We start from the raw sequence: 25,369 nt of genomic DNA on the forward strand, positions 1-25,369 counted from the left end.
CCAGCTTCACTCACCAGGCTTTGTCCTGCTCCCATCTCTTTCCAGCTTTCTCCCAACTCCATCAGCCCGAAGAAAGGTCCTGATCTGAAACATCTGTCCATTCCTTTGCAGTCGGGCAGATGGTGCCTGACCCACTGAGTACCTCCAGTACTGTTTCTGACATAGTTATTCCTTGGTTAAAGTTATCTGAGGGAAAGTGAGTTTAATAGTCATGGCTCTTGAGTCTTATTACAATTTACTAATCCTGCCCCTTCCATTCGCCCAACTGTAGTTCTTTAGAGTTGGTCTAAATGTATATTTGGTTTTGCGAGTGTCTGCGTTGCTGCAATCTGTTTGCTCTGAATAATTTGTGTTTGTTTCCACCCAGGATCTCCAAGGACTGGAACTGTGCTGCTGGAAGTGTCTACTGGGGTTAGACGGTCTCTTCCCTTTCTGATTTAAATCTTTTTATTTGAATTTCACAGCAATTTGCATACATACAATGATAACAGACAGTGACAGTCAAGGCATAATTGTGCAACAGTATGTAAGCGACCCTCAAAGCCCTTATCCTTACCCACCCGAATCAGGTCGGAACCAAACGGGAACAAACAACACTCACATACGTACACATCCACACACATATGGTAAGATAAACGAAACAAAAAGTACTAAAATAAAAAAAAAATAAAAAAAGGGGTCACTAATAACAGTAAATAAGTAAGTAATAAGTAATTAAATAAATAAGTGTGGGGAGGGGGGGGGAGTTAAGGGGAGAGCAGCTGCAGTAGAGCAGAACAATGGTGGAGGGCACTCAGTCCTCTTCCGAGTCCGGGGACAAGTTGAGAGAGTTAACAAGTTCCAAGAAAGGGTTCCATCTATCTAGGAATGTCTTGGTAGAGCCTTTGAGAGAGAACCTAAGTTTTTCAAGCTTTAAATTGTAAAGCACCTCCTTAATCCAGCGGGCGTGTGTCGGTGGACAGGCGAGTCTCCAGTCTCCGGGCTAACAAGGTTGTAAAAGCTAGAACCCATTTCACCACAACAGAGAGGTTGGTGTTGGGAGGGGTACCGAAAATGGCTGACAGTGGGTTTGGAGGAATAGTCTGGCCGTAGGCTCTGCTTATCAAGTCGAAAGCACTCCTCCAAAAGGCTGCTAGCTTAGGGCAAGACCAAAACATATGGCTATGGTTGGCAGGAGATTGATTACATCTGTTGCAGGTGTCCCTAACAGCGGGGTAAATTCTAGATAATCTTGCATTTGTGTAGTGGACTTTGGGAAGGACTTTGCATTGGATTAGGCCATGACGGGCACATATGGAGGAAGAATGGATCAAATCCAAGGCAGAGTCCCGTTGCTGGTCTGTTAGTTTCGTATTCAGCTCACCCTCCCGCGCAGCTTTTAATGAGGTATGAGGTTTCAATATAACAGACCCTAACAAGTTATGCAAAACAGAGATGCATTTCTTCCGGTTGGGATCTAGAGCTAAGATGGTATCGGTCAGGGTTTCAGGGGGACGATTTGGGAAATTAGGAAATGTCTTCTTCACAAAATCCCTAATCTGGAAAAAACAAAAAAGGTGGGAGTTTGGGAGGCTATAGTTGGAAGGGAGCTCCGCAAAAGACGAAAAGATGCCATCCTTGTATAGGTTTTTGATACTACTGATACCGTTGCTATGCCAGGTTTTGAATGCGTGGTCTGTACTTGAAGGTTTAAAGATGTGGTTTTTAAGCAGTGGGGTCAAGATGGAAGGGCCTTGTAAACCAAAGTTTTTCCTGAGTTGACTCCATCTCTTGAGTGAGAGGGACGCAATTGGGCCTGCACCCACAGGTGTTATAGGAAGGGGGAGTTGGGAGCATAGGACAGACCGCAACGGGAGACGTGAACTCGCCTTTTCCATGTGTACCCAGGTCGGTAGGTGATCGCAATCATCATTCATCTAATACAGGAGTTTTTGCAAGTTAGCTGCCCAATAGTATTGCCTAAAGTCAGGAAGTGCCAAACCGCCGTCATTCTTAGGAGACTGCAGTATCGCCTTTCGGATTCTAGCTAGTTTGCTACCCCATAAAAATTTAGATATTGTCCTTTCAAATTTATCAAAAAAATATTTAGTGATAAGTATAGGGACGTGCTGGAAAAGATACAGGAATTTGGGTAGGACGACCATCTTGACCAGATTTATCCGGCCCACGAGGGATAGGGGTAAAACTGACCAGCAGTCAAAATCTCTTTCAGCTTTCTCAACCTGAGGCAGAAAGTTTGTGCAGAACATATCAGATAAGGGTGTTGTGATAAAGATGCCGAGGTAGCGAAACCCGTCCTCTGTCCATTTGAATGAGGTTAAAGAGCGAGGGAGCTGCTTAGCCAATGAGTTAATCGGCAATAGCTCACTCTTTTGGTAGTTAAGTTTATAACCAGAATACGCGCCAAACCGTTCTAAAATATTCGTAATCACAGGGAAGGAGCTGACTGGGTTCGAGATGTACAGGAGCAGGTCATCCGCATACAGTGAGACTTTATGAGTTATGTCGAACCGTGTAATACCTTTAAAGCCCTTCTCTGAGCGTAACCAGACCGCCAAGGTTTCTATCGCGACAGCAAACAGGTGTGGTGATAACGGGCAACCCTGTCTGGTACCTCTCTGAAGGGGGAAGTGGGGCGACAGTGTGCCGTTTGTTTGTACTGAGGCAACCGGGGACGAGTATAATAGGCTGACCCAAAGAATAAAACTGTTACCGAGGCCAAATCTGTCCATCGCCTCGTATAGGTACCTCCACTCGACCCTGTCGAAAGCTTTTTCGGCGTCGAGGGAGACCACTATCTCCGGGGTCTCACTACTCGGTTAATGGATGATGTTAAGGAGACGCCGAGTGTTGTGGGAAGACTGTCGGCCTGGTATGAACCCTGTTTGGTTTAACGAGATAATAGAAGGCGTCACTCGTTGAAGACGGAGCGCAAGGGCTTTAGAGAGGATTTTGAGGTCCACATTCAGGAGTGAAATTGGTCTATAGCTACTACAAAGCAGGGGATCTTTCTCCTTTTTGGACTGTCTCGTCCCGTTCTGCCAAATGTTGGCGTAAGATGGAATAAACTTCTTCCCCATTGCTGTTCTCCTGATACACAAGTCTCATTAAATGTTTTTGTCGGTTAAAGTAGAGTCTGGTCTGTTGCGGTCGGGTTTCCTCTGATATTGTGAACTGCTGCACGCCCTGTAACGTTCCCGCAACCTTATCCAGTCTCTCTGGATTTGATCTTCATGGAGATGGTGTGAAGGTAAAGCCCCTATTTCAACCCCTCTTTTGGTTTCAGTGGGGATAAGTTTTTGAAAGATTAACAATGGGGTTTCCTATTTACTTTTGGTCAAGGGTTTTATAATTCGGGATGCTAGATCTTTAGCAATAAAAGCAGAGTTGGAGGAACTCAATGGGTCACGCAGTATCTGTAGGCTGGCTCGAAGATTTATAGGTTAATTGGTTTTAGGAAACTGTCTCTAGTGTGTAGGATAGTGCTAGTGTACGGGGTAATCGCTGGTTTGTGCAGACTGTTAATTGGCTTTAGTAAACTGTCTCTAGTGTGTAGGATAATGCTAGTGTATGGGGTAATTGCTGGATTGTGCAGACTCGCTGGGCCAGAGGCTCAGTTAATTGGTTTTAGTAAACTGTCTCTATTGTGTAGGATAGTGCTAGTGTACGTGGTAATCGTTGGATTGTGCAGACTCGCTGGGCCAGACGGCCGGTTTCCACACTATCTCTAATTATTTTTTTTATTCACGGTTCTTTCAATTCGGGGCACTGGAATCTTGAGCAAAAACAACAGTGTTGGAGGAACTTGGTGGGTCAGGCAGCATCTGAAGAAATGGACAGATGACTAATCAGGTCGGGAGCCTTCAGACTGAAATACGGGAGAAAGCTGGAAATGAGGTGGGGGTAGGGCACTGCCTGACAGGTGATGGGTGGATACAGGTGAGTGGGTGGATACGGGTTAGTGGGTGATGGGTAGACGGGTGGAGTAAGTGACAAAGGCTGAAGGTGAAAGTGATAAAACGTGTTGGATAAGGACAAGAACTGTGAAATGTAAAGCCAGAGGGAGGTGGGTTGGGAAGGTAAAAGAGAAATATGGGACAAGGAGAAGGGAGTGTACTTCCCTTCAACCCCCCCCCCCCCCCCCCCCCAACAATCTGGTGTGCTAATTAACTAATTGACTAACTAACTAACTCACTAACTAACTAACTCACTAACTAACAAACTAACACTGGTCCTTTCCCTTCCTCTGTACGCTCATCTCTCAAGCAGTCCCATATTTCCCTTTTACAGGGGTTGGGCATGCTAGATGCAGGAAGATTGTTCCCGATGTTGGGGAAGTCCAGAACAAGGGGCCACACACAGTTTAAGGATAAGGGGGAAATCCTTTAGGACCGAGATGAGAAAAACATATTTTTTCACACACAGAGAGTGGTAAATCTGTGGAATTCTCTGCCACAGAAGGTAGTTGAGGCCACAGTTCATTGGCTATATTTAAGAGGCAGTTGGATGTGGCCCTTGTGGCTAAAGGGATCAGGGGGTATGGAGAGAAGGCAGGTACAGGATACTGAGTTGGATGATCAGCCATGATCATATTGAATGGCGGTGCAGGTTCGAAGGGCCGAATGGCCTCTACACCTGCACCTATTGTCTATGTTTCCCACTCTCTCTTCCACCCATATCTCTCCTAGTTATTTGGCATTTTGTTACTTTCACCTTGAGCCTTTGGCACGCACTCCATCCATAGGCTAATCACGCCTCACATTGAATCTAGAAGTTGGGATGTAATGTTAAAATTGTACAAGGCATTGGTGAGACCAATTCTGGAGTATAGTGTACAATTTTGGTCGCCTGATTATAGGAAAGGTGTCAACAAAATAGACAGAGTACAGAGGAGATTTACTAGAATGTTGCCTGGGTTTCAGCAACTAAGTTACAGAGGAAGGTTGAACAAGTTAGGTCTTTATTCTCTGGAGCGCAGAAGGTTAAGGGGGGGACTTGATAGAGGTCTTTAAAATGATGAGAGGGATAGACAGAGTTGACGTGGATAAGCTTTTCCCATTGAGAGTAGGGAAGTTTCAAACAAGAGGACATGACTTGCGAATTAAGGGACAGAAGTTTAGGGGTAACATGAGGGGGAACTTCTTTACTCAGAGAATGGTAGCTGTGTGGAATGATCTTCCAGTGGAAGTGGTGGAGGCAGGTTGGATTTTATCATTTAAGAATAAATTGGATAGGTATATGGAGGGTTATGGTCTGAGTGCAGGTAGATGGGACTAGGGTAGAATAAGTGTTCGGCACGGACTAGAAGGGAAGAATGGCCTGTTTCCGTGCTGGAATTGTTATTTGAACTGCCTGGATGCTCTTATCTGTTTGTTTGTCCACAGGGTATCAATGTCCATGATAAAGGGTATAGTATCAGGGGCAGTGTCGGGGAGAACACAAGGTTTCACAAATGGTATGGTATAAGGGGCAGTGTCGGGGAGAACACTTCATGTGACATGGTAAGTTTCACATTATGGACACAGTGTGGAAACAGGCCCTTTGGCCCACTGAGTCCGCTCCGACCAGCGATCCCCGCACATTAACACTATCCTACACACACTAGGGACAATGTTACATTTAGACCAAGTCAATTAACCTACAAACCTGCACATCTTTGGATAGTGGGAGGAAAGTGAAGATCTCTGAGAAAACCCACTTGGTCACTGGGAGAACGTGCAAACTCCGTACAGAACCCGTGTCTCTGGCGCTGTAAGGCAACAACTCTACCGCTGTGCCACTGTGCTGCCCTTCAACAAAGCTGGCATGTTGCTGTGCCAGTGAATTACAGTAGTCAATGTATTCTGCTACCCTGTAGGGTTCACTACAATCCTTTCAATGGCTGATCCTGTTTCTCATGACATTGAATTTCAATTGGAATCTCTTCCTCTCTAGGTGTCCAGTGTGAAGGAGGATGTCAGCAGACTTCAAATCACTAACGTGACATTGGTTTGTTTTGTATATAACTTGGTCTATGTGAATATGATTATGGAGTTGGTACAAAGGTAAGGCCCCTGTTTAGAACATTCTCTTGGGCTTCAGTGTGGATGAAGGTTTGGGAAAGATTAACAATTGTTTTCCCTAATTGGGCTCAGCCTGTCTCATCTTGGGGCCCACTTTAGTTTAAAGATTATATTTCCCCTTCCCCTCGTTAGGGTTTATTCACTAAAGTTGTGGTCTGGGCCTACTTGAAGGAGTTTAACAGGGACCACTCGTATGTACTTGTGTCTCTATTTAGTAGTGAGTTTCTGCCTGTGCCTGGGGCTGTTGGTCAGGGTGGGGACAGTGAGGGGGATAGATATTGGGGGGGGGGGTGAGATATTGGTTCCACGTGCCAATGTAGTGGATTCCCCTCTGCCAGCATGATACCAGTGATCACCTTCTCCTGTCACCACTTGACTGGATGGCGCTGCCTTCTGTCTCTGGGCTTTGCATGGTGTGTACTTGTGCTTGAGGATACGGTGACCCGAAGACTTGTCCAATCTGAGGTCTTGACTGGGGAACAGCCACTTTGGTCTGGCCCATGAGATCATTACCCTTGTCCAAATCCATTTGTCTTCATTAGGCTCCCCACTCCCTCATTGTCTTGGCCTTCATCCTAACAGGGATTTATTCTGGGTTTTGGCCATGCCATGGAACAAATAAACAGTGCTGGCAGAATTCAGCGGATCAAGCAACATCTGTGGAGGAAATGGACAGATGACTTATCAGCTTGGAAGCCTTCAGACTGGAGTAGTGGGAGAAGGTTGGAAAATGGAAATGGGGCAAAGCTTGGCAAGTGATGGGTGGATACAGGTGAAGGGATGATGGGCAGATGGTGGAGAAGGGGACAAAGGCTAGAGGTGAAAAGATGACAAAACATTCCAGAGATGTGAAATGTAAACCTGGAGCGAGGTATGGGGGTGCAGTGGGCCGGGTGCAGTGGGCCGGGTGTAATGGGACCAGACGGGATAAAAGGGAATGTGATTTGGAGATGGGGATGAGTGTACTGATGAAGGGACTCCCCACTTTCCCTACACTCCCCACCCTGGCGTGCACCTCACTCTACACTCCGGTCACTGTACTCCTTTCCCCTCTAATGTACGCTCATCACTGTCCCACATTCCCCTCTTTCCCAGATCCCTCCCTCTGGCTTTGCATGTCACACCTCTTCTTGTCTGACACTTGTCTCCGCTTCACCTCTAGCCTTTGTCACTACTCTCCTATCTGCTAATCAGCCCCCAACTGTATCCAGCTTCACTCACCAGGCTTTGTCCTGCTCCCATCCCTTTCCAGCTTTCTCCCAACTCCATCAGTCTGAAGAAAGGTCCTGATCTGAAACATCTGTCCATTTCTTTGCAGTCGGGCAGATGGTGCCTGACCCACTGAGTACCTCCAGCACTATTTCTGACCTAGTTATTCCTTGGTTAAAGTTATCTGAGGGAAAGTGAGTTTAATAGTCATGGCTCTTGAGTCTTGAATTTACTAATCCTGCCCCTTCCATTCGCCCAACTATAGTTCTTTTGAGTTGGTCTAAATGTATATTTGGTTTGGCGAGTGTCTGCGTTGCTGCAATCTGTTTGCTCTGAATAATTTGTGTTTGTTTCCACCCAGGATCTCCAAGGACTGGAACTGTGCTGCTGGAAGTGTCTACTGGGGTTAGACTGTCTCTTCCCGTTCTGCCAAATGTTGGCGTAAGATGGAATAAACTTCTTCCCCATTGCTGTTCTCCGGATACACAAGTCTCATTTCATGTTTTTGTCGGTTAAAGTAGAGTCTGGTCTGTTGCGGTCGGGTTTCCTCTGATATTGTGAACTGCTGCACGCCCTGTAACGTTCCTGCAACCTTATCCAATCTGTCTGGATTTGATCTTCATGGAGATGGTGTGAGGGTAAGGCCCCTATTTCAACCCGTCTTTTGTTTTCAGTGGGGTAAGTTTTTGAAAGATTAACAATGGGGTTACCTATTTACTTTTGGTCAAGGGTTTTATAATTCGGGATGCTAGATCTTTAACAATAAAAGCAGAGTTGGAGGAACTCAATGGGTCACGCAGTATCTGTAGGCTGGCTCGGAGATTTATAGTTTAATTGGTTTTAGTAAACTCTCTCTAGTGTGTAGGATAGTGCTAGTGTATGGGGTAATCGCTGGATTGTGCAGACTGTTAATTGGTTTTAGTAAACTGTCTCTAGTGTGTCGGATAGTGCTAGTGTATGGGGTAATTGCTGGATTGTGCAGACTCGCTGGGCCAGAGGCTCAGTTAATTGGTTTTAGTAAACTGTCTCTATTGTGTAGGATAGTGCTAGTGTATGGGGTAATCGCTGGGTTGTGCAGACTCGCTGGGCCAGACGGCCGGTTTCCACACTATCTCTAATTATTTTTTTATTCACGGTTCTTTCAATTCGGGGCACTGGAATCTTGAGCATAAACAACAGTGCTGGAGGAACTTGGTCGGTCAGGCAGCATCTGAAGAAATGGACAGATGACTAATCAGGTCGGGAGCCATCAAACTGAAATACGGGAGAAAGCTGGAAATGAGGTGGGGGTGGGGCACTGCTTGACAGGTGATGGGTGGATACAGGTGAGTGGGTGGATACGGGTTAGTGGGTGATGGGTAGATGGGTGGAGTAAGTGACAAAGGCTGAAGGTGAAAGTGATAAAACGTGTTGGATAAGGACAAGAACTGTGAAATGTAAAGCCAGAGGGAGGTGGGTTGGGAAGGTAAAAGAGAAATATGGGACAAGGAGATGGGAGATGAGTGTACTTCCCTCACCCCCCCCCCCCCCCCCCCAACACTCTGGTGTGATAATTAACTAATTGACTAACTAACTAACTCATTAACTAACTAACTCACTAACTAACATACTAACACTGGTCCTTTCCCTTCCTCTGTACGCTCATCTCTCAAGCAGTCCCATATTTCCCTTTTACAGGGGTTGGGCATGCTAGATGCAGGAAGATTGTTCCCGATGTTGGGGAAGTCCAGAACAAGGGGCCACACACAGTTTAAGGATAAGGGGGAAATCCTTTAGGACCGAGATGAGAAAAACATTTTTTTTCACACAGAGTGGTAAATCTGTGGAATTCTCTACCACAGAAGGTAGTTGAGGCCACAGTTCATTGGCTATATTTAAGAGGGAGTTGGATGTGGCCCTTGTGGCTAAAGGGATCAGGGGGTATGGAGAGAAGGCAGGTACAGGATACTGAGTTGGATGATCAGCCATGATCATATTGAATGGCGGTGCAGGTTCGAAGGGCCGAATGGCCTCTACACCTGCACCTATTGTCTATGTTTCGCACTCTCTCTTCCACCCATATCTCTCCTAGTTATTTGGCATTTTGTTACTTTCACCTTGAGCCTTTGGCACTCGCTCCATCCATAGGCTAATCACGCCTCACATTGAATCTAGAAGTTGGGATGTAATGTTAAAATTGTACAAGGCATTGGTGAGACCAATTCTGGAGTATGGTGTACAATTTTGGTCGCCTAATTATAGGAAAGGTGTCAACAAAATAGACAGAGTACAGAGGAGATTTACTAGAATGTTGCCTGGGTTTCAGCAACTAAGTTACAGAGGAAGGTTGAACAAGTTATGTCTTTATTCTCTGGAGCGCAGAAGGTTAAGGGGGGACTTGATAGAGGTCTTTAAAATGACGAGAGGGATAGACACAGTTGACGTGGATAAGCTTTTCCCATTGAGAGTAGGGAAGATTCAAACAAGAGGACATGACTTGCGAATTAAGGGACAGAAGTTTAGGGGTAACATGAGGGGGAACTTCTTTACTCAGAGAATGGTAGCTGTGTGGAATGATTTTCCAGTGGAAGTGGTGGAGGCAGGTTGGATTTTATCATTTAAAAATAAATTGGATAGGTATATGGAGGGTTATGGTCTGAGTGCAGGTAGATGGGACTAGGGTAGAATAAGTGTTCGGCACGGACTAGAAGGGCAGAATGGTCTGTTTCCGTACTGGAATTGTTATTTGAACTGCCTGGATGCTCTTATCTGTTTCTGTTTGTCCACAGGGTATCAATGTCCATGATAAAGGGTACAGTATCAGGGGCAGTGTCGGGGAGAACACAAGGTTTCACAAATGGTATGGTATAAGGGGCAGTGTCGTGGAGAACACTTCATGTGACATGGTAAGTTTCACATATGGACACTGTGTGGAAACAGGCCCTTTGGCCCACTGAGTCCGCTCCGACCAGCGATCCCCGCACATTAACAATATCCTACACGCACTAGGGACAATGTTACATTTATACCAAGTCAATTAACCTACAAACCTGCACATCTTTGGATAGTGGGAGGAAAGTGAAGATCTCTGAGAAAACCCACTTGGTCACTGGGAGAACGTGCAAACTCCGTACAGAACCCGTGTCTCTGGCGCTGTAAGGCAACAACTCTACCGCTGTGCCACTGTGCTGCCCTTCAACAAAGCTGGCATGTTGCTGTGCCAGTGAATTACAGTAGTCGATATATTCTGCTACCCTGTAGGCTTCACTACAATCCTTTCAATGGCTGATCCTGTTTCTCATGACATTGAATTTCAATTGGAATCTCTTCCTCTCTAGGTGTCCAGTGTGGAGGAGGATGTCAGCAGACTTCAAATCACTAACGTGACATTGGTTTGTTTTGTATATAACTTGGTCTATGTGAATATGGTTATGGAGTTGGTACAAAGGTAAGGCCCCTGTTTAGACCCTTCTCTTGGGCTTCAGTGTGGATGAAGGTTTGGGAAAGATTAACAATTGTTTTCCCTAATTGGGCTCAGCCTGTCTCATCTTGGGGCCCACTTTAGTTTAAAGATTATATTTCCCCTTCCCCTCGTTAGGGTTTATTCACAAGTTGTGGTCTGGGCCTACTTGAAGGAGTTTAACGGGGACCACTCGTATGTACTTGTGTCTCTATTTAGTAGTGAGTTTCTGCCTGTGCCTGGGGCTGTTGGTCAGGGTGGGGACAGTGAGGGGGATAGATATTGGGGGGGGGGGTGAGATATTGGTTCCACATGCCAATGTAGTGGATTCCCCTCCGCCAGCATGATACCAGTGATCACCTTCTCCTGTCACCACTTGACTGGATGGCGCTGCCTTCTGTCTCTGGGCTTTGCGTGGTGTGTACTTGTGCTTGAGGATACGGTGACCCGAAGACTTGTCCAATCTGAGGTCTTGACTGGGGATCAGCCACTTTGGTCTGGCCCATGAGATCATTACCCTTGTCCAAATCCATTTGTCTTCATTAGGCTCCCCACTCCCTCATTGTCTTGGCCTTCATCCTAACAGGGATTTATTCTGGGTTTTGGCCATGCCATGGAACAAATAAACAGTGCTGGCAGAATTCAGCGGGTCAGGCAACATCTGTGGAGGAAATGGACAGATGACTTATCAGCTTGGAAGCCTTCAGACTGGAGTAGTGGGAGAAGGTTGGAAAATGGAAATGGGGCAAAGCTTGGCAAGTGATGGGTGGATACAGGTGAAGGGATGATGGGCAGATGGTGGAGAAGGGGACAAAGGCTAGAGGTGAAAAGATGACAAAACTTTCCAGAGATGTGAAATGTAAACCTGAAGCGAGGTATGGGGGTGCAGTGGGCCGGGTGCAGTGGGCCGGGTGTAATGGGACCAGACGGAATAAAAGGGAATGGGTGGAGTAAGTGACAAAGGCTGAAGGTGAAAGTGATAAAACGTGTTGGATAAGGACAAGAACTGTGAAATGTAAAGCCAGAGGGAGTTGGGTTGGGAAGGTAAAAGAGAAATATGGGACAAGGAGAAGGGAGTGTACTTCCCTTCACCCCCCCCCCCCCCCCCCAACACTCTGGTGTGCTAATTAACTAATTGACTAACTAACTAACTCATTAACTAACTAACTCACTAACTAACAAACTAACACTGGTCCTTTCCCTTCCTCTGTACGCTCATCTCTCAAGCAGTCCCATATTTCCATTTTACAGGGGTTGGGCATGCTAGATGCAGGAAGATCGTTCCCGATGTTGGGGAAGTCCAGAACAAGGGGCCACACACAGTTTAAGGATAAGGGGGAAATCCTTTAGGACCGAGATGAGAAAAACATATTTTTTCACACACAGAGAGTGGTAAATCTGTGGAATTCTCTGCCACAGAAGGTAGTTGAGGCCACAGTTCATTGGCTATATTTAAGAGGGAGTTGGATGTGGCCCTTGTGGCTAAAGGGATCAGGGGGTATGGAGAGAAGGCAGGTACAGGATACTGAGTTGGATGATCAGCCATGATCATATTGAATGGCGGTGCAGGTTCGAAGGGCCGAATGGCCTCTACTCCTGCACCTATTGTCTATGTTTCCCACTCTCTCTTCCAACCATATCTCTCCAAGTTATTTGGCATTTTGTCCCTTTCACCTTGAGCCTTTGGCACTCACTCCATCCATAGGCTAATCACGCCTCACATTGAATCTAGAAGTTAGGATGTAATGTTAAAATTGTACAAGGCATTGGTGAGACCAATTCTGGAGTATAGTGTACAATTTCGGTCGCCTAATTATAAGAAAGGTGTCAACAAAATAGAGAAAGTACAGAGGAGATTTACTAGAATGTTGCCTAGGTTTCAGCAACTAAGTTACAGAGAAAGGTTGAACAAGTTAGGGCTTTATTCTCTGGAGCGTAGAAGGTTAAGGGGGGGTGGGGGGGGGGACTTGATAGAGGTCTTTAAAATGATGAGAGGGATAGACAGAGTTGACGTGGATAACCTTTTCTCATTGAGAGTAGGGAAGATTCTAACAAGAGGACGTGACTTGAGAATTAAGGGACAGAAATTTAGGGGTAACATGAGGGGGAACTTTTTTACTCAGAGAGTGGTAGCTGTGTGGAATGAGCTTCCAGTGGAAGTGGAGGAAGCAGGTTAGATTTTATCATTTAAAAATAAAGTGGATAGTTATATGGACGGGAAAGGAATGGAAGGTTATGGTCTGAGTGCAGGTAGATGGGACTAGGGGAGAATAAGTGTTCGGCACGGACTAGAAGGGCCGAGATGGCCTGTTTCCGTGCTGTAATTGTTATGTGGTATCACCTATTTACTTGCTGGCTTTGTCCTGCGTGCCTTTGCCTCTTTTTCACTCTATTTCATCAGTCTGCGAAAGGTTGCTGACCTGAGATGTCATCTGTCCATTCCACTTGCAGTCAGGCAGATTGTGCTTGAATTGCTGAATCTCTTATAGAAACTTGCAAAAGGACTGGCCAAGCTAGATGCAAGAAAAATGTTCCCAATGTTGGGCGAGTCCAGAACCAGGGGCCACAGTCTTAGAATAAAGAGAAGGTCATTTAAGACTGAGGTGAGAAAAACCTTTTCGCCCAGAGAGTTGTAAATTTGTGGAATTCCCTGCCACAGAGGGCAATGGAGGCCAAATCACTGGATAGATTTAAGAGAGTTAGATAGAGCTCTAGGGGCTAGTGGAGTCAATAGATATTGGGAGAAGGCAGGCACGGGTTATTGATTGGGGATGATCAGCCATGATCACAATGAATGGCGGTGCTGGCTCGAAGGGCCGAATGGCCTCCTCCTGCACCTATTGTCTATGTTACAGGGAAAGTAGAGTTTAATATTTGTGGTGCATTAATTTGACTGTTTTGTACATCTTTGTCAGCTCTCGGGATCTGATCTATCTGGAGATTACTTTAAGGGAAGGCCCCTGTTTCAAACTTCTCTTGGGATTCAGTGTTTGGGGAAAGATTGGGCAGCACAGTGATAGAGTTGCTGCCTCACAGCGCCAGAGTCCTGGGTTCAATCCTGACAACATGTGTTGTCTGTATAGTTTGTATGCTCTGCCAGTGACCATGTGGGTTTTCTCCATGTGTTCTGGCTTCCAACACACCAAAGACATTCATATTTGCAGGTTAATTGGCTTTACTAAACTGTCCATAGTGTGTAAGATATTGCTAGCGTACGGGGTGATTGCTGGGTTGTGCTGACTTAGTGGACCAGAGGGCCTGTTTCCACACTTTAGTTGGTTTTAATATATTTAATTTAGTACAATGTGAAGAAGGGTCCTGTTCTGAAACGTCATCTACCCATGTTCTCCAGAGATGCTGCCTGAGCCCCTGAGTTACTCTAGCTCATTGTCTCACCATACATTTGACTTTCAATGTCCACGTGTAGAGTACTGCAGGTTGGGAGAACACTTGTGAAATGTAATGGATATTTGATGGGGTAACTGGGGTGTTGCTGTGCTTGTAAATTGCAAGTCTGTGCTGGAGCAACTCGATGGGTGCTGCAACATCACTGGAGAATATGGATTGGTAAATCTGGCTCTTCAGACCCGTAAGAATTTTAGTCTAAATGTATTAGACTACATTAATATTGGTCCAACCTGTAGGAGTCCTGACTGCAGAGACACAATGGTCCTGGTTGGAGATACATCTCCAGGCATTGTCCACATGTCCAAGTGTTTTTACCTTGAGGACTAGAATCTTCTCACACAGGACTTTCCGACCCACTGAGTTACTCCGGCACTTTGTCTAATTGTAGAGAAGGACGTTGGAACATTTCAAACATTAAAATGTTATGTTGATTTGATTTTTCAGCATCAAGTCTTCCTGGATTTGGTCTTTATGGACGTCAGAGGAAGATAAGGTATGTATTTCTAACCCTCTTCAGTTTAATGGGATAAATGTGTTAAATTATTGATGGATTTTCAAAATTTGTTTCTTCAACATCGAGGAGCTCGTAGTCTCTGGTAGAGACCGATGTCGGGAAGCTCCAAAGACTGCAAGAGGTTCGCCTAGACCCCGAGTGAGCTGGGATTCTACCCCCCGATGCAGATTCCCGACACGGGAGTCAAGATCGTCCCATCAACAGAAGGCTCGAGGCCCCAGACCGCGGGAGGCCAAAGAAGGGAAGAGTTTGAACTTTGTTCTGTTGCTTTTTATTGGTATGAGTGTATGGTAAATGAAATTCCTCGTGTTGCAAACATACTTTTTTGCAACACGAGTCACCCCATGCTTGAATCATGAGTAAATACAGTGCTGGAGGAACTTGGTGGGTTTGACAACCCCTGAAGGATTGGACAGATGACTAATCGGGTCAGGAGCTCTCAGTCTGAAATACGGGGGAGAGCTGGAAATGAGGTGGGGGTTGGGCACTGCCTGACAAGTGATGGGTGGATTACAGGTGAGTGGGTGATGGGCAAATGAATGGAGTAAGTGCCAAAGGCTGAAGGTGAAAGTGATAAAACATGTTGGATAAGGACAAGAACTGTGAAATGTAAAACCAGGATGAGGTGCGGTTGGAAGCTAAAAGGGAAATATGGACAAGGAGTTGAGAGATGAGCATACTTCCCCTCATTAACTTCATAATAATAGTAATAACTAAATAGTTATATCTAAATAGTAATATCTAAATAGTAATATCTAAATAGTAATATCTAAATAGTAATATCTAACTAATAACTAAATAGTAATAACTAACTACAATCAAAGAGTAATAGCTAAGTAATAATAACTAACTAGTCCTTGTATGCTCATCTCTCACACAGTCCCATATTCCCTCTATCCCTTCCACCCATCTCTCCTAGTTTCATATTTCCGTTCTCTCCTTATTTGGCATTTTGTCCCTTTCACCTTGAGCCTTTGGCACCCACTCCATCCATATGCTCATCACTCCTCACATGTACCACCTATTTACTTGCTGGCTTTGTCCTGTTTGCCTCTGCCTCTTTTCACTCTCCTTCATCAGTCTGAGGAAGGTTGCTGACCTGAGGTGTCATCTGTCCATTCCACTTGCAGTCAGGCAGATTGTGCCTGAACTGCTGAATGCCTCCAGCACTTTGTCTTAGGACAGAGACATGTTCCCCGGTTGTGGTTGGCTCCTGTTACAGGGAAAGTAGAGTTTAATATTTTTGACTGAAGCTCAGGGGGGGTTGGGGTTTTCCAGGTATTTTTACCCATCTGGACACCACTGAATGTTTGTTTATATCTAACATTTAAATGTCCACGTGAAGAGTGAGGCATTGGGCAACAAGGTTGGGAGAACACTTATAACATATAACAATTACGGCACGGAAACAGGCCATCTTGGCCCTACAAGTCCGTGCTGAACAGCTTTTTTCTCTTAGTCCCACCTGCCTGCACTCGTACCATAACCCTCCATTACCTTCTCATCCATATGAATATCCAATTTATTTTTAAATGATACCAACGAACCTGCCTCCACCACTTCCACTGGAAGCTCATTCCACACCGCTACCACTCTCTGAGTAAAGAAGTTCCCCCTCGTGTTACCCCTAAACGTCTGTCCCTTAATTCTGAAGTCATGTCCTCTTGATTGAATCTTCCCTATTCTCAAAGGGAAAAGCTTGTCCACATCAACTCTGTCTATCCCTCTCATCATTTTAAAGACCTCTATCAAGTCCCTCCTTAACCTTCTGCGCTCCAGAGAATAAAGACCTAACTTATTCAACCTTTCTCTGTAACTTAGTTGTTGAAACCCAGGCAACATTCTAGTAAATCTCCTCTGTACTCTCTCTATTTTGTTGACATCCTTCCTATAATTGGGCGACCAAAATTGTACACCATACTCCAGATTTGGTCTCACCAATGTCTTGTACAATTTTAACATTACATCCCAGCTTCTATACTCAATGCTCTGATTTATAAAGGCTAGCATACCAAAAGCTTTCTTTACCACCCTATCTATATGAGATTCCACCTTCAAGGAACTATGCACGGTTATTCCCAGATCCCTCTGTTCAACTGTATTCTTCAATTCCCTACAATTTACCGTGTATGTCCTATTTTGATTTGTCCTGCCAAGGTGTAGCACCTCACAATTATCAGCATTAAACTCCATCTGCCATCTTTCGGCCCATTCTTCCAAATGGCCTGGATCACTCTGTAGACTTTGGAAATCCTCTTCATTATCCACAACACCCCCTATCTTGATATCATCTGCATACTTACTAATCCAATTTACCACACCTTCATCCAGATCATTGATGTACATGACAAACAACAAAGGACCCAACACAGATCTCTGAGGCACCCCACTAGTCACCTGCCTCCACCCCGACAAACAGCCATCCACCATTACCCTCTGGCTTCTCCCATTCAGCCACTGTTGAATCCATCTTGCTACTCCTGCATTTATACCCAACAGCTGAACCTTCTTAACCAACCTTCCATGAGGAACCTTGTCAAAGGCCTTACTAAAGTCCATATAGACAACATCCACTGCTTTACCCTCGTCAATTTCCATAGTAACCTCTTCAAAAAATTCAAGAAGATTAGTCAAACATGACCTTCCAGGCACTAATCCATGTTGACTGTTCCTAATCAGACCCTGTTTATCCAGATGCTTATATATATTATCTCTAAGTATCTTTTCCATTAATTTGCCCACCACTGACGTCAAACTAACAGGTCTATAATTGCTCGGTTTACTCTTAGAACCCTTTTAAAACAATGGAACAACCTGTGCAGTACGCCAATCCTCGGGGACTATTCCCGTTTATAATGGCATTTGAAATATTTCTGTCATAGCCCCGGCTATTTCTACACTAACTTCCCTCAATGTCCTAGGGAATATCCTGTCAGGACCTGGAGACTTATCCACTTTTATATTTTTCAAAAGTGTAAGTACTTATTTTACTTTGAAACTCATACTATCCATAGCTACTCTACTAGTTTCCCTTACCTCACATAATTCAATATCCTTCTCCTTGGTGAATACCGAAGAAAAGAAATTGTTCAATATCTCCCCCATCTATTTTGGCTCTGCAGATAGCTGTCCACTCTGTCTCTCCAATGGACCAATTTTATCCCTCGTTATGCTTTTGCTATTAATATAGCTGTAGAAACCCTTTGGATTTACTTTCACCTTACTTGCCAAAGCAACCTCATGTCTTCTTTTAGCTTTTCTAAGTTCTTTCTTAAGATTCTTTTTACATTCCTTATACTCCTCAAGCACCTCATTTACTTCATGCTGCCTATAATTATTGTAGATCTCCCTCTTTTTCCAAACAAGATGTCCAATTTCCCTTGAAAACCAGGGCTCTTTCCAATTTTTATTGTTTCCTTTCAACCGAACAGGAACATAACGATTCTGTACTCTTAAAATTTCGCCTTTAAATGTCCTCCATTTCTCTTCTACATCCAAAATGTCCCAGTTCATTCCTTTTAAATCATTTCGCATCTCATCAAAGTTAGCCTTTCTCCAATCAAAAATCTCAACCCTAGGTCCAGTTCTGACCCTCTCCATAATTATATTAAAACTAATGGTATTGTGATCACTGGACCCGAAGTGCTCCCCAACGCATACCTCCGCCACCTGTCCCGTCTCATTTCCTAACAGGAGGTCCAGCACTGCCCCTCCTCAAGTAGGTACCTCTATGTATTGCTGCAAACAAATTTCCTGCACACATTTTACAAACTCCAAACCATCCAGCCCATTTACAGAATGTGTTTCCCAGTCTATGTGTGGAAAGTTGAAATCTCACACTATCACTACCTTGTACTTACTACTAATATCTGCTATCTCCTTACATATTTGCTCTTCCAATTCTCGATCCCCATTTGGCGGTCTATAATACACCCCTATAAGTGTTGCTACACCTTTCCCACTTCTCAGTTCCACCCAAATAGCCTCCCTAGATGAGCCCTCCAATCTATCCTGCCATAGCACTGCTGCAATATCTTCCCTGACTAGCAATGCAACACCTCCACCTTGTGCCCCTCCAATTCTATCACACCTGAAGCAACGAAATCTTGGAATATTTAGTTTCCAATCACAGCCCTCCTACAACCATGTTTCACTGATCGCCACAACATCATACTTCCAGGTGTCTATCCAGACTCTAAGCTCATCCACCTTTCTTACAATGTTCCTAGCGTTAAAATATGCACATTTAAGAAACCCCCCGCCTCTTATTCTCTGTTTATTTCCTTTTTTTTCTTTCTCTTGTGTCCGAGTGTTGCCCTTTTCTGCTTCCTGCCTCCCATCTGTCTACTAGCTTTCTCTATTTGAGTCCCTCGCCCCAACCATTCTAGTTTAAAGTCTCCCCAGTAGCCTTTGCAAATTTCCCTGCCATGATATTGGTCCCCCTCGGGTTCAAGTGCAACCCATCCTTTCTGTACAGGTCCCACCTTCCCCAAAAGAAGTCCCAATGATCCAGAAACTTGAAACCCTGCCCTCTGCACCAGTCTTTCAGCCATGCATTTATCACACTTGTGAAATATAATGGGTATTTGATGTAACTGGGGTGTTGCGGTGCTTGTAATTTGTGTCAGTGCTGGAGCAACTCGATGGGTGCAGCAACATCGCTGGAGAGCATGGATTGGTAATTCTGGATTGGGACTCTTCAGACCTTAAATTCTTAAGGTAGTCTAAATATATTCGACTACATTAATATTGGTCCAACCTGCAGGAGTCCTGACTGCATAGACACAATGGCCCTGGTTGGAGATACATCTCCAGGCATTGTCCACATGTCCAAGTGTTTTTACCTTGAGGACTAGAATTTTCTCTCCCAGGACTGTCCAACCCACTGAGTTACTCCACACGTTATCTAATTGTAGAGAAGGACGTTGGAACATTTCAAACATTAAAATGTTATGTTTATTTGATTTTTCAGCATCAAGTCTTCCTGGATTTGGTCTTTATGGATGTCATGGGAGATAAGGTACGTATTTCTAACCCTCTTCAGTTTAATGTGATAAATGTGTTAAATTATTGATGGGTTTTCCAAATTTGTTTCTTCAACATCCAGGAGCTCGCAGTCTCTGGTAGAGACCGATGTCGGGAAACTCTAAAGAACGCAAAAGGTTCGTCTAGACCCCGAGTGAGCTGGGATTCAACCCCCGCTGCAGGACCTCCAACACGGATGGCCCGACCGCCGGCTACGGGAGTCGAGATCATGCCGTCAACGGAAGGCTCGAGGCCACAGACCACGGGAGACCAAAGAAGGGAAGAGTTTGAACTTTGTGTTCTGTTGCTTTTTATTGGTATGAGTGTATGGTAAATGAAATTCCTCGTGTTGCAAACATACTTTTTTTTTTTTTTTGCAACGCGAGTCACCCCATGCTTGAATCATGAGTAAATGCAGTGCTGGAGGAACTTGATGGGTTTGACAACCTCTGAAGGATTGGACAGATGACTAATCGGGTCGGGAGCTCTCAGTCTGAAATACGGGGGAGAGCTGGAAATGAGATTGGCGTTGGGCACTGCCTGACAAGTGATGGGTGGATTACAGGTGAGTGGGTGATGGGCAAATGGATGGGGTAAGTGCCAAAGGCTGAAGGTGAAAGTGATCAAACATGTTGGATAAGGACAAGAACTGTGAAATGTAAAACCAGGGTGAGGTGGGGTTGGACGGTAAAAGGGAAATATGGATAAGTTGAGAGATGAGCATACTTTCCTTCAATAACTAAGTAATAATAGCTAAGTAATAACTAAATAATAATTATGTAATAACTAAATAATTATAATAATAATAATAATCACTTAAGGAATAACTACATAGTAATAACCAAATTGTAATAGCAACTTACTAGTCCTTGTACGCTCTTCTCTCAAACAGTCCCATATTCCCGCTTTCCCTTCCACTCACCTCTCCTAGTTTCATATTTCCGTTCTCTCCTTATTTGGCATGTTGTCCCTTTCACCTTGAGCCTTTGGCACTCACTCCATCCATATGCTCATCACGCCTCACATGTACCGCCTATTTACTTGCTGGCTTTGTCCTGTGTGCCTCTGCCTCTTTTCACTCTCTTTCATCAGTCTGGGGAAGGTTGCTGACCTGAGGTGTCATCTGTCCATTCTACTTGCAGTCAGGCAGATTGTGCCTGAACTGCTGAATGCCTCCAGCACTTTGTCTTTGGACAGAGCCATGTTCCCTGGTTGAAGTTGGCTCCTGTTACAGGGAAAGTAGAGTTTAATATTTTGGACTGAAGTTGGGTTTTTCCAGGTATTTTTACCCATCTGGACACCACTGAATGTTTGTTTATATCTAACGTTTAAATGTCCACGTGAAGAGTGAGGCATCGGGCAACAAGGTTTGGAGAACACTTGTGAAATATAATGGGTATTTGATGTAACTGGGGTGTTGCGGTGCTTGTAAATTGTGTCAGTGCTGGAGCAACTCGATGGGTGCAGCAACATCGCTGGAGAGCATGGATTGGTAATTCTGGATTGGGACTCTTCAGACCTTAAACTCTTAAGGTAGTCTAAATATATTCGACTACATTAATATTGGTCCAACCTGTAGGAGTCTTGACTGCATAGACACAATGGCCCTGGTTGGAGATACATCTCCAGGCATTGTCCACATGTCCAAGTGTTTTTACCTTGAGGACTAGAATCTTCTCACCCTGGACTGTCCGACCCACTGAGTTACTCCCGCACTTTGTCTAATTGTAGAGAAGGACGTTGGAACAGTTCAAACATTAAAATGTTATGTTGATTTGATTTTTCAGCATCAAGTCTTCCTGGATTTGGTCTTTATGGATGTCATAGGATGATAAGGGACGTATTTCTAACCCTCTTCAGTTTAATGGGATAAATGTGTTCAATTATTGATAGCTTTTCCATATTTGTTTATTCAACATCGAGGAGCTCGCAGTCTCTGGTAGAGACCGATGTCAGGAAGCTCCAAAGAACACCAAAGGTTCGACTAGACACACAATACAATACACAATACAATTTATTTGTCACTTGAACCTCATAGAGGCTCAAATGAAATGTTGTTTCTACAGTCATACACACAAGAAAAAAAAGACCCAAGACACAACAGAATTTACACAGACATCCATCCCAGCGCATCTCTTCCTCGCTGTGATGGAAGGCAAAAAAACGTATCTCTCCCCTGCACTCCTCATTCCCCTCCCGATGTCAGAGTCAAAGCCCCCGGCGTGCGATGGTAATTGTCCCGCGGCCATTAACGCCGCGCCGGGCGATGCAAGGCCGCGCTCCGGGTGACCCCGAGTGAGCTGGGATTCAACTCCCTGATGCAGGACCCCCGACAAATGACGGCCCGACCGCTGGCTACGGGAGTCATGATCGTGCCGTCAACGGAAGGCTCGAGGCCCCAGACCGTGGGAGACCAAAGAATGGAAGAGTTTGAACTTTGTTCTGTTGCTTTTTATTGGTATGAGTGTATGGTAAATTAAATTCTTCGTGTTGCAAAGCATACTTTTTTTGCAACACGAGCCACCCCATGCTTGAATTGTGAGTAAATACACAGTGCTGGAGGAACTTGGTGGGTTTGACAACCCCTGAAGGATTGGACAAATGACTAATCGGGTCAGGAGCTCTCAGTCCGAAATACGGGGGAGAGCTGGAAATGAGGTGGGGGTTGGGCACTGCCTGACAAGTGATGGGTGGATTACAGGTGAGTGGGTGATGGGCAAATGGATGGAGTAAGTGCCAAAGGCTGAAGGTAAAAGTGATCAAACGTGTTGGATAAGGACAAGAACTGTGAAATGTTAAACCAGTGAGGTGGGTTTGGAAGGTAAAAGGGAAATATGGACAAGGAGTTGAGAGATGAGCATACTTCATTAACTAAGTAATAACTAAATAATGGTAATAACTAAATAATAGTAATAACTAAATGGTAATAACTAAATAATGATAAGTAAATAATGATAATAACTAAATAGTAATAACTAAGAAATACCAACTAACTAGTCCTTGTACGCTCATCTCTCAAACAGGTTCCATATTCCCTCTATCCCTTCCACCCATCTTTCCTGGTTTCATATTTCCGTTCTCTCCTTATTTGGTATTTTTTCCCTTTCACCTTGAGCCTTTGGCACCCACTCCATCCATATGCTCATCACGCCTCACATGTACCACCTATTTACTTGCTGGCTTTGTCCTGTGTGCCTCTGCCTCTTTTCACTCTCTTTCATCAGTCTGAGGAAGGTTGCTGACCTGAGGTGTCATCTGTCCATTCTACTTGCAGTCAGGCAGATTGTGCCTGAACTGCTGAATGCCTCCAGCACTTTGTCTTTGGACAGAGCCATGTTCCCTGGTTGTAGTTGACCCTGTTACAGGGAACGTAGAGTTTAATATTGTGGCTAAGTCTCACTTTTATTAATGCTGCCCTTCCAGGTACTGTAGTTTTTGCAGTTGGTTTAAATCTCTGATTTGAATACATCTGCATTGGTACAATTTCCCAAAGACTTGGCTCTATGCTGGTAGAAATATCTGCTATGGTTTGTCAGTCTCCTCCCAATCCTAATGCTGTAGTCACACCCAATTGGCCTTCCTGGATATATTACTTCAGGCACTGGGTGTTCATTTCGGAGAAAGTATAATTTTGTCTCCCAGTGCTCTCTAACCCTAACCTGTTGCGGGTTTCTAAAGAACCTGTGGTGCCCATCCAAAATGTGTCCAATCTCCTTCTTTGCCTAACAGATGGGTTGTCAACTTGGTGATCCAGATATGTGTTAGTGGTTAAAGGTGTAAAACAGAATGTTGGGAGGAATCAAACTCTCAGTGATTGTTGTATCGACGAAATGTTGTATCGCCAAAATGTTGTATTGACGAAATGTATCGCTGAACTGTTATGTTTAGAGTCGTTGGGGTTTGGGGTCAGGGTTAGGTTGTGATTTATCGGACAGTGGGAAACGTGCCCTCTGGTGCTTATCGATCTCCCCCTGGGGATTCCTTTTCACCATGTACTGTCACTTGGTATTTGGCCCACGGTTTCATCACCCTTGTCCAAATCTATTTGCCTTACACTTGCCCTTCCATAGATTTGTGGGAGTCAGTCAGGATCCACCCTAGGTTTGAGTTTATGCAAGGTTTAGGCCATTGGGCTCTTTCGTCTGTAGCGCTTCAATCCATAGCCTCTCTGGTCTCTTCCGTCTCCCTATTGTCCAATTTATGTTTGTTTCCAGGCCCATGATCTTTAGGGACTGGATCCCATGTTGCTGCAAGAGTCTGCTAATGGGTATGGATTGGTCCCCCCTTGTGATGTTGCTGAGGTGTCCTGTCAGTCTGAATCTGATGCTGTTACCTGTTTCGCCTATGTACAGTAAGTTTCACTATTTACATCTAATTGCATACACCACATTATTTTGCTCACAGGTTATCCTCTGCGCTATCTGGCCTCTCTTTCCTGTTACACTGTTCTCTATATTTTTGGCTATTACTAAGTGAGTGCAGGCTCCACACCGTCTCTGCCCACAGTCCGGGGCTGTGTGTAGACTTGTACTGACCAGGATGTCCTTCAGATTTTTAGCCCTCTTGTATGCTGACATTACCTTGTACCCCTTTAGTGTGGCAAATCCCCTTTGGAATTGTTCAAACCGGCCCTTGATTATTTTGTGAGCCTGGAAAGCCATGTTGCCATATCTTGTTATTAGTGGCAAGTTCAATGTCGTCCCCAGCCTAGGTCTAGATGCTTGTTTGCTTTTTAGAAAATCTGACTTAATGCGTCTTAATTTCCGTTTGCAGTAACCCCTCTGTCTGAGGGCGGTGAAGAGGATGCTTGTGGCCTGGTTGAAATCCTCCTCCCTAGTACATATACGGTGGAAGCGGGTCAGTTGTGACTTAACGATACCCCTGAAGGTGTGTTTTGGGTGGTGGCTCATGGTGTGTAGGAGGGTGTGGGTGTCTGTGGGTTTGAAAAATACTTTGGTAGCTAATTTGTGGTCTTGGGTATCTGATGGTAGTTTAAAGACAGTGGTGTCGAGGAAGTCCACCCTCTGCTGGCTGGTCATGGCCTTTACCTTGATGGATGGGTGGTGGGCATTGAGTATGTCAATAAACTCCTCTAATTCCCCTTCTGAGTGTGTCCACACTCTCCAAATGTCATCTAGGAATCTGTAGTAGCACATTAGATGCTTCGGACATTTGTGGAAAACTGTCTCCTCCCATTCTGCAATGTATATGTTGGCATAAGCTGGGGCAAACTTCTTCCCCATTGCTGTACCTTTGACTTGTAAATAGAGCTCCCCGTTAAATTTAAAGTCATTCTTAGTCAAACCCAGATCCAGTAGTTTAATTAGGGCCTCGTCTGGTCTCTCTGGGTCAGGATTTCTCTGTAGGATGTTTTAACTGCCTGTATCCCCCTGTCTGTCTCTATGTTTGTGTACAGGCTTTCCTCATCCATGGTGAAGAGTATTGCGTTGGGTGGTATGTTAAGGGAGTTAACTATTCGGATGAAGTGGTAGGTGTCTTTGATGTAGCTGGGGTGTTGTTGTGCCAGTGGGTTAAGGTTGTGGTCAATGTATTCTGCTACCCCATAGTATTCGTTACTGCAATCTGACACTATGGGCCTACCTGGCGGTATTTCTCCAGGTACTGTCCATGTGTCTGGGTTTTTGTGTATCTTTGGGAGCATGTAGAATTTCCTCGCCCTGGGTTGTGCTCCTGTCAAGTATTCTACTTGTT

General features: G+C 44.8%; 2 long non-coding RNA genes across 2 annotated transcripts; both read left to right on the forward strand.

Annotated features, from left to right (window-relative positions):
* Positions 1-796: 796 nt before the first annotated feature.
* On the forward strand, positions 797-24,290 carry LOC116986403. The gene is made up of 3 exons (XR_004415472.1): positions 797-808; positions 3,136-3,139; positions 24,140-24,290. It is a non-coding gene; the product is annotated as an uncharacterized LOC116986403 (long non-coding RNA).
* LOC116986409 lies at positions 5,427-7,746 on the forward strand. The gene is made up of 2 exons (XR_004415473.1): positions 5,427-5,501; positions 7,633-7,746. It is a non-coding gene; the product is annotated as an uncharacterized LOC116986409 (long non-coding RNA).
* Positions 24,291-25,369: the final 1,079 nt, after the last annotated feature.

The sequence above is a fragment of the Amblyraja radiata genome, chromosome 2 (genome assembly GCF_010909765.2).
Source record: "Amblyraja radiata isolate CabotCenter1 chromosome 2, sAmbRad1.1.pri, whole genome shotgun sequence".
Lineage (NCBI taxonomy): Eukaryota > Metazoa > Chordata > Chondrichthyes > Rajiformes > Rajidae > Amblyraja > Amblyraja radiata.